Source organism: Anabrus simplex, chromosome 13 (genome assembly GCF_040414725.1).
Source record: "Anabrus simplex isolate iqAnaSimp1 chromosome 13, ASM4041472v1, whole genome shotgun sequence".
Taxonomy (NCBI): domain Eukaryota; kingdom Metazoa; phylum Arthropoda; class Insecta; order Orthoptera; family Tettigoniidae; genus Anabrus; species Anabrus simplex.
Window position 1 is genome coordinate 92191805 of NC_090277.1, and position 20965 is coordinate 92212769.

The following is a 20965-nucleotide window of genomic DNA, read 5'->3' on the forward strand; positions in this document are numbered from 1 at the left end:
TCTTTCTAATACAACATAAAGTACATTATAATAATGAGTGTCTAAGACAGGCTGTGTTTACCTCTTGTAGGTCCGTGAGAGGAATACTGTTTTCTTAATTTGGAATGAGCTATACGCTTCGCTCCGTCGGATCGCCACTGCTAACTAAGAACCATGCGTTTTCCTCATCCTATATATTTTCTCACCTCATACTTCTGACTTAATAATATCAATAAGAGAGTGCTGATATTTCTCTCTCGTTTACTTCTACATCCTTGTAGGAAGACAATGCAGGGCTGCTGTTATAGGAGTAATATAGTTTAATCTTTATAGGCAGATCTGCTAAAATGAAATGCAATCTTTCAGGTTTAGTGTTCTCTTTTGTTGTTTGGAACAGAACCCGTGATCATGGGTCGGAAGCTAATTAACCAGTGAACGATGGTAAATGAAATGAAATGGCGTATGGCTTTCAGTGCCGGGATTGTCCGAGGACATGCGACTGTTGGTAATGCTGTAAAATTCACGATTTTACTTTAATAATAAAAAACAATAATAATAATAATAATAATAATAATAATAATAATAATAATAATAATAATAACACTGTATGTTGTATGGCTGGTTTGATCCCCCACAGCTCTAACAAAAGCTACCATAGATAGTCTAAGCGTCACAGAAGAGCCATACTAAGGAAATGAGAAGTGAGGTAGTTTCCCGTTGCTTTTCTCACCGAGCCAAAAGTTACTATTGCATATCAGTCTACCAAGCCCAATGAAACGCATGCACCAACCGACCCTATGAGCGATATTTTCACACCATTCATAACATGGATTGGCTGCATAAGCAATGATATTACTAGCATTTTTTTTTTTTTTTGCTAGTTGTTTTACGTCGCACCGACTCAGATAGGTCTAATGGCGACGGTGGGACAGGGAAGGGCTAGGAGTGGGAAGGAAGCGGCCGTGGCCTTAATTAAGGTACAGCCCCAGCATTTGCCTGGTGTGAAAATGGGAAACCACGGAAAACCATTTTCAGGGCTACCGACAGTGGGGTTCGAACCTACTCTCTCCCGAATACTGGATACTGGCCGCACTTAAGCGACTGCAGCTATCGAGCTCGGTATATTACTAGCATCACTCATACCTCGGTCATTTTCATATTATCAAAGCCAAGGATGAGACTGAGATATTTCAATGAAGGTAATAGTAATCATAATAATCGTGCGTGGTTGACCTAATGAAGATGAAGTGAATGGGGATGATGTCATAAACACCCAGTCCCCAAGCTAGAGGAGAGTACGAGGGGATTGATTCTGAGAAGTGAACCGGGGCATGGAACTATAGACAAGCATTGTATTTATTTAGCCACTAAGCTAAATCTTAGGTTACCATCTCCACTGGTGAGGTGTTGAGTATTGGCACTAGCAGAGGCCAGGGCAAAAGCTTGTGAAGCAGCCTTAACGACACGACAGACTACTCCGTTGGCTATTGGCTGCAGCTCAAAACGCTTAAGGTTTGACGTTCACGAAACCAACCATCGAAAAGGTGTAACCTAATTCTAGTGGTAGCCTACGTATTGATTGCAGCATACCCCACTGGTAACATGATGTGGAACTTTTCAAGTTACATATAAATCTAACACAGGCATTCTGTACACGTTATCATTTATCTCGCAGTTCAGTTTTCGCTTCCTTGTAAACTATGTCACATTAGCCGAATATTGGAAGGCTTTAGAGAAGTTTTCCTTTAAACTAAATGGAAAAGTAAATCTGAAATTGTCCAAAGTGTTTAGGGTGGCAAGAACTCTTCTGTTCAAAGATATTGTCAGATCCGACCACGAGAGGTACTGGTTAGTGGTTACGCCCAGGTTCTTACGCTCTTGCGAAAAGGAAAATCTTGGTTTTGAAGTCGTACATCAGGTAAATACATGCGTTAGTTACTGGAAATAAGTCTAGGGTGGGCACTCGTTATTGTCTGCGACTTTTTCAGGTTTAAAATAAGTCCATACTGGGAGGTCATTAGCTCGATTGTTGTCAATACGTCTGTTTGTTTCGCTTGGATATACAATGTGATGTTTACAATACGTCAGCTGTATAGCTAGGTCGTTGATCCATATTAGATCGTGTTTATGTGTATCGCGGGGTCTTGAAGGAAGGCATTAAGACAAAGTGTTATTATAATGAGAGCATTACTTCCTGGAGCAGTACATTGGTAAACAAACAAGAAGCGCCTTCTGTTTATACCAGAGAGTGGTAACCTTCCACGTTAATCCTATTAGGGTGATGAGAGTCATTCAAGCGGTTACTTGATGTAAACACGCCCACACCTTCGTAGGCGCCTACACATAATATTCAGGGCCCCAGTTCTACTGCCTGTTCTGATGTACCACGACTCTCTGAGGAACAGCAAACCAAATCCGAACTCAAATGATCAAATGATTCTTGTTGAGTAAAGGGGCCTAAAATCAAGCTCATCGGCCCCTAATGGTACGAGATGAGAAAAAAAACAGTGACAGTTAAGGTACCAAACTCATCCACTGACTAGAATTCAAAAAGTCGACGATGAACAAAGATTATGAATTTAAAACAATGAGTGAATACGACCCATAATGCCCCACCTTCCGAGAAACTAACTTAATGTAATGGTAAAAGCTGAACAAGGAAATGCTTCCAAAGCAAAATCCTACATCGATGATCCTTGTTGTCTAAAGGGGTCCAAAACCAGGTCACCGGCTCCTCGTAATGGTACCAGTCACAAGGAACGTAGACTCACGGTGTTCCTCACATAGTGGTACTAATCACAGGCAAAGTAAACCCATGGTGTTCGTCATATAGTGGTACTAATCAAAGGGAACGTAAACCCATGGTGTCCCTCACATAGTGGTACTAATCACAGGCAACGTAAACTCATGGTGTTCCTCACATAGTGGTACTAATCACAGGCAACCTAAACTCATGGTGTTCCTTACATAGTGGTACTAACCACAGGCAACCTAAACCCATGGTGTTCCCTACATAGTGGTACTAATCACAGGCAACGTAAACCCATCGTGTTCCACATATAGTGGTAGTAATCATGGCTAAAGGAAATACATAGCGATCCACGCGCGATGATACTAATCACAAACCTATGGTGTTCCTCGCAAGATGGAACTAATCACAGGTAATCTAATGGTTCAAAATCCATCATCCATTGGTCGCCCCTTTTAACCGCCTCTTACGACTGGCAGGAGATACCGTGGGTGTTTCCTTCATCTGCGCCCTCCACTCACAGGAGCTTCCGACCTCGAAAGAGGTACAGTCTCATCCAAAAGAGAGACCCTTGCAATGCCTGAAATAGAGTTGCGTACTATATTTAGAAATAATCAGGGACGTAACGTTAGGGCCTGTAATGCAGGTGGGCCTCGCAGACTCTTCGAAAAAAATAAGAAAAAGAGATACAATGCGAGGTTGCATGTTGTGAAGTTCGACTCTCATTTCCTGGACTTACTTTCTTTCCATGACAAAGGTACTTTTTTCCTCTTGAACTAGTAAAGATATTAATATTAAACTTGATAGACAGTCAGGCTAAACACTTTCACACATTCACCTGCAAGGGAATTGCAAAATATGTAATTTTATAGAATTCAGAGTTTCATATATTTTTTGTGAACTTTTCAAACTGAAAAAATAATTAATATTTAAGAAATTCAAATAGGCATGGAATTAAAAACGACTGCAGGCATTAAATCACCAGTCTTTGAAATCAGTAAAATAAATTAAAACGTCCAGGACCTCGGTGTTGTTAAGGAAAACGTACGTAAATATGACCAAAATCAAATTTTAAAATAATCACTTTTAAAATCTAAATTAAATGATTAATGTTTAGAGCTAAGAACAACGCATTTTAAATCAGTGTTAAAGGTGTCATGATTCTAACTCAAATAGTGTCCGAGTTACAGAGATTTTCGAAAATCGTTGAATTTTCGGGTACGTTTCGAAAACTTAATACATGCATTTCTACTCCAGCTCCATGTATATTCCTTGCGTGTTGAAATACATCTTAACTTGGTTAACAAGTTTCGAGCCGGGTTGTGATCAAACTTTCACACAGCCGACCTTGATTCATTAACCGATGTTTATATTTAAGGATCAGCTGTTATTTAAAAGCTCTGATTTGATAAGTAAACAAGAAGCCTCACAAGTACAAACGGGTAAATTACAACAAACGGGCTCGGATTTCTTTGAGAAAGAATAGGAAGATCACATGGGTTTATGACTCAAGGTTGGCTGAATCCATCTTAGTTCTGTGGTGGCTGGTAGTGTTGTCCGAATATGAAGAAGATTGTGTCGGGACAAACACAAACACCTAGTCCCAGAGCCAGAAGAAATAGTCATTCGCGATTAAAATCCCCAAATCAGTCTGGAATCGAACCCGGTATCTTCTGAGCCGAAGGCCTCAATGTTGACCATTCAGCAAAGGAGTACGATATTATTATTATTATTATTATTATTATTATTATTATTATTATTATTATTATTATTATTATTATACATCTTCATTAGTCTGCAAGCCTATGTGAATTGATTATTTGTATTTAGAGTACTTTGTATGTATAGTTGTTTTTCTTCCTTGTGTAATGCCACACGGTAAGTGGATAAAAAATACTCCCGTACAGCGTAGTTGGTCTGGAGACAGACCGGTGTAAAGATGTTGTTATTGTTGTTGAACTGCTGTGTAGCGCAATGTTTCCTGTTTGTTATTTTTTTCAAGTTGCTTTACGTCGCACCAACACAGTGGGAAGGAAGCGGCCCTGTCCTTAATTAAGTACAGCTCCAGCCTTTGTCAGGTGTGAGAATGGGAAACCACGGGAAAACATCTAGAAGTCTTTCGACAGCGGGGCTTGAAACCACTAAACTCTTTGACATTTAAGGCCAAAGAAATGCACGGTGTAAAATTAGCAATGTGTTCAAAACTCCTTCTCCTTGCTATAATCTAACACTGAAGCGTTCATGGAAGATGAAGGGCAATTATCATACGCAGTTAAGCCCCTGATACATTTACACCCTCTTTAGAAGCACATCAACCCGCGCTGACTATTAACGTTGAGTTCACTTACGAGCACTTTACTGCCACTTACAATTAACGGAGACACCCTACGTAAATGTGTGTGCTGAGTGGGAGTTGGGCAAAATGATATCCTTATAGATTTTACTTTATGTCAGTTCCCTGCTGCGTAATACTCGTCGGAAAACTCAGCGAAACCAACATCCCATGCTACAACTAATGATAAGAGGAATTAATATTATTATTAGTCCGGATTTTTAGGCTCTAATAGGTTAGAATGGAAACTTTCTAAGTGTGTAGCAAGTTTTATGTAGACCGCTCTACTGTGGTGTAGGGAGAGCTCCATAATATGCAGGGGTTCTTAATTAGCCGTACCCCTTATGTTTATGCTAAGCTTTCAACACATCCATTGAGCGGGCTAGGCGATAGTTCCTACTCTCATAAAAGATTTTGCATTCTAACCTATTACAGACTGAAAATCCTGCCTCTAATAATTTATTTGTACTGCAAATGCTGATAGAAATGTCGTGAGTCCGAGGTTGCTGGGAGAAGCTGCTGGTGGTCTTTGAGATCTAGTTGGTTTCTGAGAGCTGCTGTACTTGTTGCCACACCGAAATACTCTAGGATCAATTTCTCCCAAATGAGTCACCGTAGAATCGCCCGTGTCTGAAGGAACATCACGTTAGCAGACTTGGTAATTTCTTGTGTGAGAAATTATATAGCGAAGATAACTCCGTAAGTTTGTAACAATTCACTTTCATGCAACAGCTCACGATAATTTCACGCCACCGTCTTACCAGTACGCTAATATGTTGTTGCTTGAAACTGGTGAATCTCCAATAATAGCTTTTATTTGGCTAATTAGAGGTGTAAGCTAGCCCTTTCTTCCATAATCTAGCGAGAGTAAAATAATTTCCGAGATATTCTAATAGTGCGCACCCCCAAGTTTCATGTAAATCGCATAGCAGAACTGTTGTGCGGACTCGCTTACTAACTTATTAATGCCTACACATCCGAGTTCGTGTTATCAAATGTTAGTGACCATACTGTGTACCCTAGATACTTGGTAAGGGTAAGTTATTTATTCTGTGTTCTTCTGATGTAGGCTAAGAGCGAGGCTTAGAAGAAGAAATCCTGGTTCGACATTGCTGACTTCCTGTCAAGAAATCAAACCCACGTTCTTCCCGGTGAGACAAGCACACCTTTACAGTCTCAGTCACACTGCTATCTTAAGCAGAGAAACTACGACCTTCAGTAAATTTCGTGCTGACAACCTCTTCTCGACCTTACCAAGACGTAACCAGCTTCATTACATAAATATACCGTTTCAATTACAGACATTTCCATTCAATTAGGATAATATGCGAATTTTACGTAATGTATTGCTCCATTGAAAGAGAGGAAACGCTATATTTGTTTATTAACGAAGGCGATGGGTGGGAGAATATTATCCTCGATAATGACCTTTGCCTTGAATGGCTCCTTCGTTCCAAGCGGCCGTGTTCAGTCTGCGTGGTCCAATTACACAGGCAGGTCTTCCTGTAGCTCAAGGCCGTTCGGAAATGAAGTCACCGGCTGCTTGCTGCAGTTAGACTAGAGTTCAGCTATACAGATACTCGAAAAAGTATTCGTATACGTGAAAATGCTGACTATTTATAATTTCGTGGCGTCTCTGGATAAATGTATTGATATGTACGGGGACTGTATAGATGAATGTAGAATGAGACGTAATGTCTAAACGTCCTTTTCCCCCCATTTCATTGCATCAAGAGGTCTAGATCGTTGATTGTACAGGTTGATTCTGACATTACGCACCTCATAAAAGTATTCGTACACCAAGAAGCAGTTCCTTGTAGTCACATGCAGGGCCTTTCCCAGGCCCATGTACATCCAGTGGCACGCGAGTACTGAAGTCCATGTATAATAGCTGTGTACGCTTGCAGTTGAGCAAGGTCCAAACAAGCGCAACGGGGCGAAAAGGACACGAAACAAAACAAGAGTAAAGGAAAAAAAATCACGTTTCACAATGAAACAAAGTCCCTGTCTGTCATTTCACGAATAATCATTCGACCTCGGTCGACAGTTCAATCCATCACTGACAGATACTGTGTGACTAAAAGTGTACGACACAGGCTCAGAATCGGTCGTCTCCAAGTACTGTCTCGGAGGGACAGGGCATTTATTGTTCGAACTGTGAAAAAGTATCCGAAAACTAGTGCCCTTCAGATTGTTACCGAGTTGGAGAAACGGGGCGTTATGGTATGTACGGATACTGCGCGAAATACCTTGAAAACAGCAGGGTATAATGGTCGAGTGTATAGGAGAATTTTTTTGTTAGTCTAAGGAACCTCAAGAAACACCTAGAATTCATTTTAAAACATGTGGATAAGACGGACGAATTTTGGAAGCGTGTGATTTTCACAGACGATAGTAAATATAACGTATTTGGTTCCGTTGGGAGAAGATTAGCGTGGCGAAAACCGAACACAAAAGTGTCACTCCTACAGTCAAACATGGACAGGGCTCCGTTCTTGTCTGGTGGGAAGAGGGTGGGGGTGGGGTCATGAGTGCTGCCGGTGCTGGAAATTTGTGTTTTATAGATGGAACCATGGATTGCAAAAGCTACATAAATATTCTCAAAACACATCTTATACCCAGTGCTAGGAAACTTGGTTTGGAACATAACTTCATGTTCATGCACGACAATGATCCAAAACACACCACCCATAATATAAAGATGTGGATACTTTACAATGTGCCAAAGCATCTTCCTACACCTCCTCAGTCCCCGGACATTAATCCGATATAGCAAGTTTTTCCAATAACAAGACTCGAACCGGCTAACTACGGTGTCAGACGACATAGACTTGACGGTTTAACGATTATCGCCAGGAGTTGGGATATTAATAATATAATGAATAATTATTTAATCCGTTTTCACTAGAGTGTTGGTTTTTCCCTCGGACTCAGCGACGGACCCCACCTCCACCACCAAAAAGGCAGTGTCCTGAAACGTTGGAGATTATGTTGGGGATACAACTGATGAGAAGGACCAGTACCTAGCCTAGCTGGCCACACCTGCTATGCTGAACTGGGACCTTTTGGGGGACGGGAATATTGGAAGGGATAGACAAGGAAGAGGGAAGGAAGCTGCCATGGCCTGAAGTTAGGTACCATCCCGGCATTTGCCTGGAGGAAAAGTAGGAAATTTTGTGGCAGAGCGGAGAAGCGAACCCGGGCCTACGGCGTTGGCAAGTAATCACACTAACCACTACACCACAGAGAAGGACATGAACTAATTAATTTGTCTTTATTCGTGGCGATGTTAGGGCTGAAGGACGTCTTTTAACCACAAAATTCAAATTATATAAACATTATCCACCTCTGTGGGGTGAGGGTTAAAGTGATTAGGTCCGAGGCCCGGTCTCGACTCCCACTTCTGTCAAGAAATTTTGAAAAGTGGTACGTGAACTGGAACGGGGCACACTCAGCCTAGGGAGGTCAGTTGAGAAGAGGGGGTGGTTCCATTCCCACCTCAGCCACAATCGAAATGGTTTTCCGTGGTTTAACACTTTTCCTCCATGCAAATGCCGGGATGGTACCTAACATAACCCACTGCTGCTTCTTTCCCCCTTCCATCTTCCCATAGCAAGTGAGCCAGCGTGGGCGAGCTACTCGTCCTCCTCCCCAGTTTCATCCCCGACCAATTGTCTCACGCTCCAGGATACGGACCTTGAGGCGATAGAAGTGAGGAAATTATCAACGCGGAAGTTAAACGGATAACGGAAAAAAATTAAATTAAGAATGATAGCAGTATCTGAACTGTGTCAGCCGGTGAAAATTCCATATAGGTGTCAATATAGGGCAGCATACCATACGCCAGATGTAAACCTAGTATAGAAGAAGGAAGGAATGTTAAATCCATGTCAAGCCTACCATCACTTCTACCAAGATATTTCAAGTAATAACTGTTATGTAGGAAACTGAAGTTGTTTTCTCTGTGAATGTAATTGTATGAGTCGTATTCAGAACGAAGCTGATTTAATCTTTGCCAAATGCTCATTAGCAGGTGGACTCTTCATTTATTAGATTTGCGAGAACACCAGCAGGAATGATTACCGGAAAACATCACCGGAAGCACTTCAGACGTTTGAATGGAAGATACAGTAGTAATAAACCTTCCACACAGTGCGACCACCGACGTGGATCCTGAAAAGTACAATGAATTAACAGGCAGAATTACTGTGTAACTCTGTTATTAACGAGTTCTCAACTGGGATCTGAGCTGTTCATTAATACCAACTACTTCATCGTAAGTTACAGGATTTTGCTGTCTCACTTAACAACGGAGTACAAGTTAATTGCCATGATCACATTGTTTGTAAGTGAACTTTGACAATATGTTTACATACACTTTGCAAGTGTGCAGTTGAACTTATCTTACTAAATCAAATTCCTTTACTGGTAATAATAGAATCTACTCAGGAATGACACTGTTGTTAACATTCAAAACGTGAAAACATAACTTTGTCATCCCTGTTATCCTTTAGCAATGGTGACATGTTTGATCTTCGAATTGAAAAGAACACGTGCACGTACATACCGTTCGTAGTTCTAAAACATGCATTCGATAATGTTGAGTGGACCAAGCTATTTGAGATTCTGAAGGTGATCGGGATGAGATACCGAGAAAGAGGAATCAGTCTGCAGTGATAAGAATTGAAGGCTACGAAAAAGAAGCAGCAATCCAGAAAGGAGTGAGAGAAGGCTGCAGTCCCCTCTACTCTCAATGTTTATATAGAACAGCCAGCAAAGGAAATCGAACAGGAATTTGGAAAAGGAATTATAATCCACGGAGAGGAAACCAAAGTTATGAGATTTGCCGATGATATTGTTATTTTATTTCAGCCTCCAGAAGATCTGGAGAAACTGCTGAATGGGATGAACAAAGTCTTGGAGAAGAAGTACAAAATTTAAGATGACGATGATGATGCTTATTGTTTAAAGGGATCTAACATCTAGGTAATCGGCCTGTAATTCTACGAAATGTAATGACAATTTAAAAGTCCACCAGAATTCAAAACGTGATGACAAGAATGAATGGATGGATATGAATTTAAAACAACCAGTGGATCCGATCCGCAATGCCCCACATTCCCAGAAACTGGTGTTAAGCAATAGTATTACTGACCAAGTGACTGCTTCTAAAGCACAATACTGAATCCATGATGCTTGTAGTCTAAAGGGGTCCAAAATCCAAGTCATCGGCCCCTCATAATGGTACTCATCGCTAGGAAAGTAGAACAATGGTATTAGTCATGTTGCAGTACTAATCAAAATAGCGTAGACTCGCCGTATTCCTCACATTATGACACAACTCACAGGTAATATAATGCGCACATATAACACAAGTCTATGATGTTTCTCAGACTGCGGCGCCATTTGCAGTCAACGCAAACCTATGGTGTTCCTCACATAGTGGTAGGGTTGGCATACGTCCTGAAAAAGCGGGATTGTCATGAATTTAAGCACGAGTCCCAACGTCCTAGCTGAACTTTTAAAAAATCCCTAAATGTCCAGAATTTTAGAAATCAGAGCAAATTATTTTAAATTTTGCTCAAATGTTTTTGAAAAGGAATGGAATTTTTTTAGTTGGTCGTACCGGAACAAGGTCTGACGCCATTACCTGACGTTGTCATGGTAACAGGCTTGACCTACTCTAACGCCACCTACTTCCACCCCGGGGTCCGGCTCCATGCCTAAATGGTTAGCGTGCTGGTCTTTGGCCACAGGGGTCTCAGGTTCGATTCCCGGCAGGGTCGGGAATTTTAACCAACATTGGTTAATTTCGCTGGCACGGGGGCTGTGTGTATGTCTGGTCTTCATCATCATTTCATCCTTATCACGACGCGCAGGTCACCTACGGGTGTCAATTCAAAAGACCTGCACCTGACGAGCCGAACATGTCCTCGGACACTCCCGCCCTGGAGAACCGTATTGAACAATGATGAAAAATATTTTGTATCTATATTAGCTAGTAATAAATGGGTTCAGTTCTTAAAGCAATGTTAATCCAGTGAACAATATTCCGAATTGCTTAAATTGGCTCAGTTCTATTTCTGTTTACCTGACCATAACGTATGTGTGGAAATAATATTTTCATTAACGAATTTACAATGGACAGGTGACAGAAATAGACTGAAAGCGGAATCTGTTAAATCTGTTAAATCAACTGGCAGAAATTTCATGATTACATTTAAAAAATTGCTAAAAAGTGTGTCAAGTACGGAAAAGTATGATTTGTATCAGAATCAGGGCACTTCTGTGTCATAAATATCTTTAAGGATAGGTATATAAATCTGCATTTAGATTTCATTTATCCAAATTATTGAGAAATTAGTTATTCCACGTGAGCTGTTACTTAAAAAATCTATGCAAATCATCTTTATCATCATCATCTGTTTACCCTCCAGGTTCGGTTTTTCCCTCGGACTTAGCGAGGGATCCCACTCTACCGCCTCAAGGGCAGTCTCCTGGAGCTTCAGACTCTTGGTCGGGGGATACAACTGGGGAGTATGACCAGTACCTCGCCCAGGCGGCCTCACCTGCTATGCTGAACAGGGGCCTTGTGGAGGGATGGGAAGATTGGAAGGGATAGGCAAGGAAGAGGGAAGGAAGCGGCCGTGGCCTTAAGTTAGGTACCATCCCGGCATTCGCCTGGAGGAGAAGTGGGAAACCACGGAAAACCACTTCCAGGATGGCTGAGGTGGGAATCGAACCCCCCTCTACTCAGTTGACCTCCTGAGGCTGAGTGGACCCCGTTCCAGCCCTCGTACCACTTTTCAAATTTCGTGGCAGAGACGGGAATCGAACCCGGGCCTCTGGGGGGTGGCAGCTAATCACACTAACCACTACACCACAGAGGCGGAAGAAATATCATTCTTACGGGAGCAAAAACACGATTGCGTCCCCGTATAACTATATGTATGGGGGCAAGTGCTCCCGTGGTGTCGGTGGCTAAGGTTGGAACTTGATGATGGTGTCCTGAATTTCATACTGAACCTTTTGTCAACCCTTCATAGTGAGTACTAATCATAGGCAAGGCCGATCTATGGTGTCGCTCATTCAGGGTGGATCATTTTAATATATCGGAACAAATATGTCGAAAACTATACATCGGATCAAAAGAAATGGGTAATAATAGTAGTTTGTTTCAACAGGGGACATCCAATGATACCAAACTCCACCCCCTACCCACACCCCCTGGGGATGGGGTAGGGGAGAGAAGAAAGTCTTAAATAGTAACCCCCATTTTTTATTGCAGATTTGGATTCCCCAGAAAAATTACCCCAATTTGACCAATGATTAAAGTCATTTTGGCTGACAGATGGCGCTGTAATCGACAAAAATTAAATTGACAAAAAATCATCAAAAATGAAGATATTTGGAGAAAAACCCATGATATAAAAAAACTAAAAATAAATTCGCATCAATAATAAAATCAAAACATTCGATTCGGTACTGGAAAACCAAGATATGATTAAAGAAATTGGTTTTCCATTGAAGATTTTGAAATTATTTCCACTCCAAAAGGCGGTGAATAAAGGTGCCCCACGTTACCAAATTTGAAAATATAGTTTACATTGACTTTTATTTTTTCGATATTATGTGTTTTTCTCCAAATATTCCCTTCTTATTATGATTTTAACCAATTTAATTTTTTGTCGATTGCACCGCCATCTGTCAGCCGAAATGACTTTAATCATAGGTCGAATTGGTTACGTCTCAAAACTCACGACTACAAACTGGTACACTGAGAGTCAACTAAAGACCTTAGCGGTCCCTTTGATGTTAGTCAGACTTCTGGTCGGTGAAAAGGCTTCCGCAGCGCCAAATAGTTCCGTAGGTTTGTTACTTGTTCCTGAAGTCAGGAGATTCCTTCAGTTTGGTTAGATATTCTGGTGAACTGACTTGACGAATTAAAAAAATTTCCCCTGTATAAATATGGAAAAGATATCACATGTTGTATGTTATTCGGGTTCGTTACCAACTCTTATATTTCATACGTAGATGGCTATGAATATTTACTGTTCTCAGTGGTGTATGTATCAAAATAATAATTTAATATGAGATTGATATCTTATTGCACTGTGTACTTGGTAAGCTTTGTTCGAGTTCATTCCATTGCTGATAAGTTCGCATAATATTTGCGACGTTGAAAATGGATACAAGAAAACTGTTGGCAATACTGGCTGCAACAGCGTGTTCGTGTCCAGTATTCATAACGGCTGCCAGCTGTGAGCAAGACGTGTGTGATGCTATGGCGCTTGAGTCCCCTGTGAAATACTTTAAAGCTAACAAAAGTGGAGAAAAATTAAGTAGGAAATCTAAACACATTGTTTTAAACGTTTACAGTAGCCTATGAGATTAGAATCTGATGTGGACTGTGGAAGACGTGGTGGAAAAGACCGTGCAGCTGACCGGCGTTTCTGTGTACAGTCCTTAGGCCGCTCGCGTAGAATTTAAACTCCACGGAAAATCCAAGTCTCCAGCGAAAGGTCGAAAGGGAATTCTTATGTTTTCTTGTGGTTCTATATCGTACGCTCTCCTGTGGCTGTATGTCGTGAGCCTTTTTGATGACATGTTTCTGTAAAGTCGCTGAACATTTAGTTTTAAGAAAGTGTCTCATTATGTAAACAAGCCAGTCAAGGTGACAAGGAAAATGTCATTCAACTAAGCTGCATGCTCGTTCGGTTGTTCGTCAGTAGGCCTATGTGTCAGCTCAGTTCGAACTATGCACTCGCCGTAAATAAAACGGGAAGGGCCTTAACACGGTATGGGAATAGGATCCTTGGCGTATTCGATAATAATAACAATAATAATAATAATAATAATAATAATAATAATAATAATAATAATAATAATAATAATAATAATAATAATAATAATAATAATAATTTGTACTTTACTTTATATTCGTAATCGCTCTCTAACTGCAGAAATGTTGTCATGAGGGGATCATGAGTTCGTTTTTACCTTCCGAATGACGAGACTACAGTATTAACAACATTCCTGGAAACATTGTATTTTGCAATCCCACTCACAGGTGGGTTTTTCAGCTTGTTGAACTGCCACTGACAGTCGTAGCACGAGAGCGCAATCGTACACTTATATTGTAAGTCCCCATGCCCCTCACACAAATTGCTTTATGAAATAAAAATAAACCTTGCTTCTCTTGCCTCGGTATTCGTCAGTAATCTGTATGTATATATTAGTAGAGTAGAAACAAGAAAGCTGGACCAGCTTTTCGAGGCAAGAAAGCTGGACCAGCTTTTGGAGAGAAGAATTCTGGACCAGCGGCAGCCACTGCGCATGCCCCGTGCGCTTCACTCCCTGAAGGGGCCTCTCACTTGGCAAGGCGTGTGTGGAATGTTAACTACACATACTGCAAGGTCTTAATGTGAGAGGTAATTAATTCTTGAAAGGTGTGGGGGGGCAAGGTGCTGTGACTGGATTTTGCTGGAGTAGCTTTCACTGGCTAAGGGGGTCAACCACATGTAGAATGAGGACAACACACTCAGAGGTCTTTATGTAAGAGGTAATTAATTTTCTTGAAAGGTTACTCTTGTGGCCAAGGTACAGTAACTATGTGGCAACTGGATTTGCTTTAATAGGTCACTTGCTGGTGAAAGCTGAACAGGATGTTAGTTTATGTAAAAAAAAAAAAAAATGATCTCTCACTCCTCTCTTACTGGAGGGGTGAGGGGGAAACACTAAGGAGTGCTACAGTGCAGCTGTTACTAGGCAAGATCCGCTTTCTAACTTGTTGAAGGTTATCTCTGTCACGAACAGGATGTTTATTGTAGGTTGTAATTTTGAGTGAAGGTGAACTAGTGACAAGTCCAGCCTACTGGTGAGGAGTGAAGGTGGTGGCAGGGAGTATTTAAGGAGCAGAGCGCAACATGAAAACTATCATCTAGTTGGAAGAGTTCTCTACTACTACTACTACTACTACTTTTCTTTCCTCTTCAGTAAGTGTAAGTTTATTTAGTTTGTTAATTTTAAAAAGATATACCAGTTTCAACAGAATGGATATGTTAATGAAATTAAACAAAATTGCCAAGGCACCACAATTTCATAATAGAAAGTTAAGTGAGTTGCAACTTAACCATCCATTTAAGGTTAAAGCGCTGAGAGCGGTAGAAACAAGATTTGGGAGGAAAATAATCGTTGATATAGAAGGGGAAGATGAGGAGACTGTGAGTGTTTTCCTGCCGGCGCAATTCTCAAAACTTACAGCAGAAGAAATAGAAGAAATAAATTCTTTAAAAAACAACTTGAAAATGATGTACAGAGGCATGGAGAGGGGATACCATCAAGTGTGCTTCCTACAGTAGAATGTCATCAGTTACGACATCTATTTTAACTAAGTAAGTATGCAGAGAGTATTTTCGTTCTTAATGTAATTTTTTTTTCGCCGTATTCGCATAATTGTATTGTTAATTGAAAATAGTATGGGGTGTTTCTTTTCAGGTCCGAGGTGGTAATATGATGAAGTGGAAGAAAGTTGAGATTAAACCAGGAACTGAACATCAAGCATATCCAAGCATACAGAGTCGTCGTCTTCAAGTACATCGAGAAGAGGATGTGGTCGCTACTTCACAGCCTGTTGAAGATGAAGCGGGACAACTGAGCGCACAACAAGAACAAGAAGTGAGTGCTAATTGTATTGAACTATGGAACAGAGGGGGTCCTCTTTTTAATTATACAGTATATGTGACGAACCTGAGTAAAGCTTACGAAAGCCAGCAGGAAGTGACAGCTGCTGTAGTGCGATTTCTTTTGAGTGAACTTTCAAGTAATGAACATTTTCTACTATTTCTTGGCTATAATACATTCGAAGAAATATATAAAATTGAATTTTCCTTTTCGTCACAAAATTCAAATAACATTTCCTATTACCGTAATACATTGCTAGGGAAGCTTCAGGAGGAGTTTTCTAGCGAAGCTGTACACTGTTCACGCGATGCAGAAGGTAGTGACCTAGCCCGATGGTTATACTGTGTAATGACGGATTGTACATTCTTGATAAGTCGTTGCTACAGCAACTGCTGGACTTGTCTTGAGATTGCTGAAAAATTTAGCACCAAATCGTAATTTTTTTTTGTAGTCATGGAGTATCCTTCGAGCAGCAAACGTAGAAAGCTAGACATTAATTTACAGACAGATGAAGATGCGGGAAGAATGCAAACTCATTTTGATAGAGCGTTTGAACGCATTCGCGCGTTTATGAGGGAGGTAAATGGATCAATACTAATTTCATATCGGTTCGAACCTAGCGACGAGCGAGAAGAAGCTCAGTTCAAGCTGATTGAAAATCTTAACGAGCTAGAGGAAATGCGTAATCAGATGTTAGAAATTTATTTTCACGCTCGCGCTGTTAATGGACTAACTTTTCAGATAGAAGATTTCTCTTCTTTCCAGTGTAAACAAATCGAGTCTGCTTTTCGGCGCAGAGTGTACACACTAGCGGTGGTAAATGTTAACAATGATTTCTTACTCCCCGAAGAGTTCCTAGATAAATCTTACGTGTGGTTTAATAAATACGTGAAGGAAGCACTCAAGACACAAGCATTAAAAGTAAATACCGTTCTCTGCACACAACATGTGCTTCACGATAAAATCGATAACAATTATTTTCATTCAAGGAACGCTGAAATTACTGAAGGTACTAATTTAAGAGAATGGTACAACGAACATGTAACGAGACCGATTCTGAAAAAATTATCAGAGTTCGAGGCTCGTGATTCGGGATGGTCTCTGCTGCGAATTCGCGAATTGCGGATAAACATTAATAAAAATGTAGGTTTTCACGTGGGCAAGTCACCAAGTCTAACGTTGCCTACAGCAATTCGTAACAAGAAAGCAGTTATTAATCTGCGGAACACACGAGATGCTTGCTTTGCGTGGAGTGTAGTTGCTGGCTTAGTTCCAGCTAAACATCATGTAGATCGCATTTCTTCTTATCCACATTATAATGCAATTTTAAATTTAAAAGACATACCAATCCCGATGGAAATGAGATACATGAGAAAATTTGAAGATCAAAACGAAATCTCCGTGAATGTATTCGGAGTGCAGTATGACGAGAACAACTGGGTGTGCATAGGACGGAATGATGTCAAAAAAGAGTTTACTCTTGTACCTTTGTACATTTCACATAAAACGTGTGAAAAGATCGTAGATCTTCTAATGCTTCAGATTGGCGACAGTGAGAAGTATCACTTTTGTTTGATTAAGAATCTTCCACGTCTTGTGCGCACATCTCTTACGAAGAACCATAATAGAATTTATATTTGCAGACGGTGTTTGTCTTACTTTTCTAATAAGGAAAAATTAGCTTTGCATACTAATAACTGTATACAATTTCCGGTGGGCAAAAGTATAATGCCTTCGGATAGCGAACGGCTAGTGTACTTTACCGAGTATAAGGTTAAAGAGCCAGTGCCTTTTATTGTGTATGCTGACACAGAATGCATACTGAAACCTGTGTCTACTTGTTTTCCAAGTGATGACACCTCACATTCAACTCCAATTCACGAACATGTGCCATACAGCGTAGCATATTATTTACACTGTAGTTTTGACAGAGATTTGTGCTCTTTCAAACTCTATCGAGGTAGTGATTGTGTAAAATGGTTCGTAGATGAGATGTATAACTTGGTGGACACGCTTGCACCCTATTATTTTGATACGAAACCAATGTTAGCATTAACTGTTGAGCAAGAAAATGAATTTCTTTCGTCTACATTATGTCACATATGTGAGAAGGAAATTGCAGATAATGAAATTAAAGTTCGCGATCATTGTCATTTAACGGGTGTTTACAGGGGATCAGCACATCAATTGTGTAACTTACACTATCGTAAAATTTCTATCTTGCCGGTAGCATTCCATAATTTGACTGCCTATGATGGTCATTTCATAATTAGAGAACTGCATAGGAAGGGAGGGGATGTTGTGACAGATCACAGAACGAACATTAAACTATTAGCAGTGAACATGGAACGATACAAAGGATTTTCAAACTTTATACGTTATAACCAAAGACAGTGTGTTGAACTAAGATTTATAGACACTTATAACTTTATTCCTTTTTCGCTGGACAAAATGTCGCTATTACTTAGTGACGAGTCAAAGCTTGTAACGAGACGGTATTTCACCGATGATTTACAGTTTAAACTCGCTTCTCGGAAGGGGATATTTCCATACGAATATGTTACTAGTATGGAGGTGTTAGACGACACTAGTTTACCGTCAAGGAGTTCATTCTTTAGCTCTTTAAAGGGTGAAACTGTTTCGGAAGAAAACTACGCGTTTGCTCAGCTTATTTGGAATAAGTTTAACTGTAAATCGTTGGGTGAATATTCTGATCTTTACTTGAAAATCGATACTTTACTCTTGGCCGATGTATTTGAAAACTTTAGATTGAGTGGAAAAGAGACATATGGTATTGATGCCGCTCATTTCTACACGGTACCGTCTATGGCATGGAGTGCTATGAAGAAAATAACAGCTGTCCAGCTAGAATTACTTCAGGATATCGACATGCTGCAGTTTTTCGAACGCTCCATTCGCGGTGGTAATGTGCAATGCGTTACGCGGCATGCAGTAGCAAATAACAAGTACATGTTAACATACGATGAGTCCAAACCGGAATCATACATAATGTACTTTGACGTGAACAATTTGTATGGATTCGCTATGCAACAGTTTCTTCCAACGGGCGGCTTTCAATGGGTCGAAAACGTTGAGAATTTAGACATTATGAATGTAGGAGATGAAGCAGATGTTGGATTTATGGTAGAAGTTGATTTAATCTACCCGCCAGAACTTCATGATAAACATGCCGATTATCCATTGTGTCCTGAAAAATCTACGAAACTAATGAGCACTCTTTACAACAAGGAACGGTATGTTCTTCATTATAGGCTATTAAAACAGTGTGTAGAATTAGGTATGAAAGTAGCTCACATTTACAGAGCGATTCAGTTTAATCAGAGCGCATGGTTAAAATGCTACATTGATTTGAACACAGAGAAACGAAAGTTAGCAAAAAATGAGTTCGAGAAAAGTTTCTATAAATTAATGAATAACGCAATTTTTGGTCGTTCATTAATGAACGTAAGGAAGCTGCGCGACGTCAGATGGGTCACACAGTGGAAGGGTCGTTCTGGTGCAGGTACGTTGATCTCAAGAGCAAACTTCAAACGTCGTATTATAGTAGACGAACAGTGTATGGTTATCGAAATGAAGAAACTTCAAATTCATCACAATCAACCGGTTTACCTCGGTGCTACAATTTTAGATTTGTCAAAAATGAAAATGAACGATTTTCACTACAACGTTATTTTGAGAAACACAGAATCAAACTCACAACTACTCTACACTGACACCGACAGTTTGATATACAATTTTTCATTTGATATATATGAGTTTATGAAGGAAAATTCAGTTTTGTTTGATACAGGAAATTATGATGAAAATAATCCTTTCCAAATTGAAAGAAAAAATTCAGGTGAAATAGGTTTGATGAAGGATGAAAACGGTGGTAGTATTGTTGAAGAATTTGTAGGTTTGCGACCAAAGATGTATGCTATTAAGTTGTGTGAAAAAGAGAAACCTACATGTAAAGCTAAGGGTGTCAAAAAAAATGTTGTCGATCACCTTACAATTGATCAGTATAGACGTTGTCTGTATGAAGGTGAACAAGTGACCAAACTACAAGTGTGCATTACTTCCAATTCTCATTCTGTGTTCACGGTTCGTCAATACAAACTAGCACTCACAGCTAATGATGACAAAAGGTACATCACAGATAACAAAATTAATACATTACCATTTGGACATTACAGTCTTGCAGAGAAAAGAAGTATAACTAATGTATAGCTATCTTGCAAAGTAGGTTTGCTTTTTTTGTGAACACCTCCTCCACTTTGTCATCAGTTTACCCCTCTGTATGTAAAATAATGTAATTTTCTCTGAAGGTGAATATTAAGTAATAAGAGGAGAAGCTCCTGTGATTACTTTAATCATTTTTATTTTAGAGAAACTTTTGTTTCATTCTGTAATTAATTAAAGAAAAAAAATGTAATCTTATAGAATTTCAAACTAGATAAACATTTCACTCGCTCTTTCTTTTCATTCAATGTATTGTACTGTATTTTTACTTTTAAAGTACATTGCATACTATTATAATTATTTAATTATGAAAAAAAAGGAATCTTATATCGCTGTTTAAGTACATTGTATACTATTGTACTAACTAGTATTGTACTGTAAGTTAATTTTCTATCATTTATATATTAAAGTGCATTGTAAACCTTTTATTTAATCTTTTTTCTTTTTCGAAAAATAAAAAACTCTACACTAGATGATCAAAAAGTTGATTTTCTTTCAAACTATCCTGCACAGCCTCTCCTTTTATTCCTTGTACTCTTAACTAAAGTAGGAGTAGGAGAATGAAAAAAAAAGAGAACATATTTCCTTTTTACAATCAAGTTTATTGAATAGGAAACTACAGAGGTTTTTCAAAATATAAACTTCTGATTGAATTTGTAACTGCAACCACGAGGAGAGATCTGCAGAGACTGAATCTTCGACCGCCACCAGAGGAGAGTCCTGCAGGGAAAAAAAAGAAAGAAAAATTAGTTGATAGCAGCATAAAACAGAAAAAGCAAGCAAGAAAGAAGAAAAAAGGAAACTATTTTTTTCTTTACCTTAATAATTGATGAAATAGTAACTAATATCAATCTCAGACGTTGTTGTTGTTGTTGTTGTTGTTGTCACTATGAGGAGACACCTGCAGAGGAGAAAAAATAAATAAATTAGTTAGAAGCAGAATAAAACCGAAAAAACAAGCAAGGAAAAAGGATGGTATT